Genomic DNA, 5,111 nt, shown 5'->3' with positions numbered 1-5,111 from the left:
TTTTTAATTGATTTCAGAGAGGAAGGAAGAGGGAACGAGAGATAGAAACATCAATGATGAGAAAGAATCATTGATTGGGCTGTCTCTTGCACGCCCCCTACTGGGGATCGAGCTCACAATCAGGGCATGTGCCCTGACTAGGAATTGAACCATAGACACTCAACCACTGAACCACATCAGCCGGGCTGGATGGTGACTTTTTTTTTTCTTTCTGATTTCTAGGCAAGATTTACTGCTTTACAAACACAAACATGATACTTCGTTTAATATAAAAATGACATCAGATACATCCTGAATATGTTTAGCATTAAAATAGCTGCCAGTTCAGTACAAAACATACATTTTTAGGAGCAAGGGGGAATGGACATAAGCTATCTTACATTTTGGTACATCAGAAACACTTGCTTGAATATTTTGCTTGAATTAAGCTATTTAGTATTCTTTAAGTGTAAAACTTTACAACTTGTCTTAGGCTCTGACCCATCTGTTTGATTTATGTGACATCATACGTGTCTTTGACTAGAGCACTTACTGTTATGTACAGAACTTAAAATGTGATGGTGTATGTATAACATTTGGTTTGATACATGCCATAAACTATTCAAAGTTGCATATAAAATACAATTTTTTGTTAATTATTTCTATTAGGAATGTATTTAAATTAAAGTTAATTATTTCTATTAGGAATGTATTTAAATTAAAGTAAATAAACGGTATGAAGCAGTGACCTGTTAATGGGACAGATCAGTAGCTGTGTGCATAACTGGCATTTAGAATAACTTTGTCACCAAGCTCAGAAGCATGCCATTTAAGACGCATCTTGTAAATAAAAAGGTGACAACTTCAGGATTAGAGCTGGAACTATGCAACTAGTTCATATAGAGGAACCATGTGCCCTATTTGAAAGGAAGGTCACATCACATGAAGATAGACCTTTCCTGTCCTCTTGATCAATTCCAAGTCTCTTATGATCCAGATATGCTGGGATGGGAAATTCAAATGCATTGGGTGTGAACTGCACCTTGAACTTCCACATCCCTTTTTCCGTTAAACCTTTTCACACAGCTGCCGCACGCAGTCCATCTCCGGGTCGGAGGCACCTTCGTAGGACCTGGGGCAGAGCTGTAGGGAGCTGCTGTTTCTTATGGTCGATGTGGCTCATATATCTGCTGACAGGTTTCAATTCTGGACATGTCTTATTGCAACTGGAGGAGTCTAGGGCTAACATGTGGATTCAGAAGAAAAAGCCATCCCGAGTGATGTACAGGCATTTCATCTTGTACAGCCCCACCTGGTCCACCAGCAGTCACCAGCTGGATCCCTGGGCCGACCACGTCCACATCGTGCAAGATTCTCTTCATTGCGAATTTGCTGGCGCAGTAGGATTTGTGCTAGTCCAGGTCCACCCTACAGGTGTGCCTGCAGGACTCAAGGCGAGCTCCGTGTTCCCCCACAGGCGGGTGGAGGTGCGGCAGTGGCGGCCTGGGTCCCTGGACGGTGATTCTTTATCTGCATCCTGGGCGGTAGACAGTCTCTCCCTGGAGCACAATGGCTCAGATACCATCTTGGCCACTTGCAGTCCTTCTTGGGCACAAGGTCGAATTGCCTGTGGATTTCCTAAAGTCAGGACAGGTCCACTCAGACATTTCAGTTCCTGGATCCCTGTAGCTTTCTACATGCATTAATTACCAAGCCTATTAATTATACTATAACTTAAGCAAAAAAATTTAACTTTTTGAGTTCCCCATGAAGATTATTAGGGATGTAAGAAATTGTTCTGGATTGATCATCTAGAGCCAGGCTACAAAAAACTTTGAATGTTAGCCTTTGTAAAGGGCAAATAATAAATATTTTAAGCTTTGTGGGACATGTGATCGCAGTCACAAATACTCAGTTTTACTATTGTAGTCTGAGGCAGCCAATACAATAAAGTTAAGTGCTTACCTAATGCTGTTGATAGTTTCTTGGAAACTGCGACTTTAAGTAAAACAACATATAAGGAAACCAATTTTATAATAGGCCAATTTATGTAAACAAGAGAAAGTTCCCATGGCATATCTCTAGTCATAAAATATCACCAAACTTATAAAGTCTCAAAATACTTCTAATATTAAACATGAAATAAATGTTAGCTATACATACACCTAACAAAGATTAACAAAAACAAGGAAGATAATTATTTTCCAACCTCCTGATTACAATTCAGGTTCACTGGTGGCTGTGAGGAGTTAGATGGGATCAGGCAGTTTAGGGTAGGGGCCACAGGGAGGAAAGATCATACATAAAGAGGAAATAACCCAGATGGTCAGGATGTGAGCAAGATGGGCAGGGTATATCAGTCAATAGTAGAGTTGCCCTTCCCCCCTGAACCCAAGGTTGGGAACTAAAAGCAGGGAGATGAGGGCAAAAGGAGATTGGCTGGTGTTTTTTTGAAAGAGCCAATAGAGGGCAAGAGCAGGTAATATAAACCCGTAGGCTAGTGAGCCTCTGTGGAAACCCACTTGGGGACCCCTCTCGCATGCCGAGAGCTTTGTTACTTTCGCTGTAACAGACTTCACTTCCTTTTGCTTTCCCCTTCCTTGTCAGTGAATTCCTTCCTCGACTTTTCCAAACAATGAACCCAACAGCTCAGACTTGCGTCTCAAATGGAGTGTATCCAGGCAGCACAGGTAGGACCCAAACCCAGACAGGGCACCCTTTGATCACATGGAGTGCTCAAACACACTCAGAATGGGACTATGTAGATGTGCCCATTTGCCTAATGTGCACATGTTTGAGATGTGGGAGGAATCCAGAGAACCAGGAGGAAATCCATGAAGATGTGAGGAAAATGTACAAACTTGGACAGTTGTCCTGGCTGGTAATTAATTTTGTTTTTCTCACTAACATTAGGATAAAATGATAATATTCAAGGACCAGCTGTATGCAAATGTATGGATGTGGTTCTGTTCTAATACAACTTTATTTACAAAAATGGGAATTGGGTTGTAGTATCTTAAGCCCTGAGCTAACATCTGAGTTAAAAAAAAAAAAAATCATCACATTTTATTAAGAAAGTATTATGGAGAAAATAATTTAAAAACATTAACTTGATCTTTTACTTATCTTGTTTTGTGCTGGTCTCAGCCTATAGATAATCAGTGTTGTTATTGGTATTATTGGATCTACCCTTGTATTTCTTAGGATTGCAAGACACTCTCAGCAATAACCATCATGAAATTTTGAAAAGAGCAACAACAAGGTTTTATTACAGGTTCTGGAGGGTAGAAAACACACCTGTAAGGAGATAGAAGAGGGCTAGGCAGTCAGGGATGGGACCATGGGGTGGAGGGTGGGAGGGAGTGGAGCATTGCAGACATGGGCAGAATGCAGCTTGCTGACCTCACCCTGTTCTGAGAAAAACTACAGAGACAGATAAAATGACCTAAAACTGGAACCAGCTAGGCAGGAGTTACTAAGGCAGTCCAGCTGGGTGGGGAAAGAAGGGCTCATGAGCTTTAAAATGTATGGATGTTGCTAAGGCAGAATTCTTTGAAAGAACCAATCAGGAGCTAGCAAAGCATATATCTACCCAATAAGCACACTCTCTTCTCTCTCTGGCACACTGGGTTCCTGGCTCCGCACATGGACTAATAGCCTTTAATTAGCTTCGATGCTGAGCTAAACCGGGGTGCAATATGGAACAGATACTCTGGACGCTGGCCTGCTTTTTGCTCTCCCGGAACCCCAGCTGCACCTTTTCCAGTACTGGCTTAAGGGACAGGGGATTTTGGAACCTGAGACAAAGAAGCTTCACCGGTAACCTGCTTTAGGCCCCCTTCCTGCTGCTCCCTGCTATAGGAGTCCGTCTATCTCTCAATAAACTTTGCTTCCACTTACCATCTTTGTCCATGAATTCATTCTTCAGTTTTGTGAGACAACAAACTTGGACTCGAACAGAAATGTTGGCATCACCGGGGCCACACAATGAGGTCACAAGTAGAGATAAAAAGAGCACAAGCCTGGGTTTCTGCTTTTGTTGGGGTCAAGGGTGGGGGGCTAGGTTTGAGGGGGTCACTCTTTATCAGTGAATTTAAAACATAAGAGTGTGAATTTATAACACAGGAAGAGAAAACACAGGGCTCAAGTGGTCAGTTATTGACATCAACCAAGGTTTCTAAAACAAAGGAACAGTGGGGATGAAGAGTCAGGGGAAGCTCCGTATCTATTCAAGTGCCTGGCAACTTGTTTATTAGAGACAGCTGTTTTGGAGGTGGAAGCCTGGACAACCAGAGCTTAAGTTGTTCATTTACATTTCAAAAAAGAAAAATCAACTGCTGGGGCTTCACTACAACTCTTAAATAACATTCTTTTGCTGGCTTTCACCTCCACCAAACCATGAAATTTATTATCTCAAGGAAGAGAAGGTTAATATCTGTGTAACAAAAAATGACTAAGCTAAATTTCATTAGCATTCTTTTTTTTTTTTTAATCAAATAATGATTTGAACTGGCAAACTTGATGAGAAACTTTTAGGTAAAGGAAGACCTCATCAGGCAGGAAGTAGAAACTAGAACAGCTAGCCTTCCAGGTTGTGGGTTTGTGTTGAAAATAAAGGAGAGAGAAGCAGAAGAGCAAGGTGCTCAAAACACTTTCAGGAATAAATAAATAAAACACAAAAAAACAAAAAAACTATACATTGCTTCAGGTTCCAGGATTCCATGAGACACAGTGCGACAAGGACATGTATGAGACTTTAGGAGGCGATCACTTTCTAGGCTGTTCCCCAATGCAGAGGATGGTCCCATTAGAGTACAGCTGTACATACATCATGGTTAACTGGAATCCAGGTTTGATTTTCCTGATTGTCTCAGTGCCCAGATGCAGAGGATAGCCTGCAGAGCCTCCTGGGGCTCCATATAGGAGACCTAGAAGGTAGTTGAGGTCAAGGCTAGATAGCCTTCCTGGAGCCTGCTGTTTCAAAAGGGAATTTTTACCCAAAAATTTTTACTCAAGATTGCAAGCAATCAAAAGAGTTGAGGATTCAGGACATGGAAGACACTTTGAGAAATCTATAATGTGTGTCAGTTAAAGTATTTAAGAGATGCATAATTTTTCCCCTAAAAGAATAT

General features: G+C 41.4%; 1 pseudogene across 1 annotated transcript; it reads right to left on the bottom strand.

Annotated features, from left to right (window-relative positions):
- Nucleotides 1-995: 995 nt before the first annotated feature.
- Nucleotides 996-1,276, bottom strand: LOC308245622 (UPF0450 protein C17orf58-like; annotated as a pseudogene). Its single transcript has one exon. The product of its transcript is annotated as a UPF0450 protein C17orf58-like (transcript).
- Between the last annotated feature and the right edge of the window lie 3,835 nt (nucleotides 1,277-5,111).

Source organism: Plecotus auritus (assembly GCF_963455305.1).
Source record: "Plecotus auritus genome assembly, chromosome: 3".
Taxonomy (NCBI): Eukaryota; Metazoa; Chordata; class Mammalia; order Chiroptera; family Vespertilionidae; genus Plecotus; species Plecotus auritus.
This window is presented reverse-complemented; position numbering and strand designations above follow the sequence as displayed.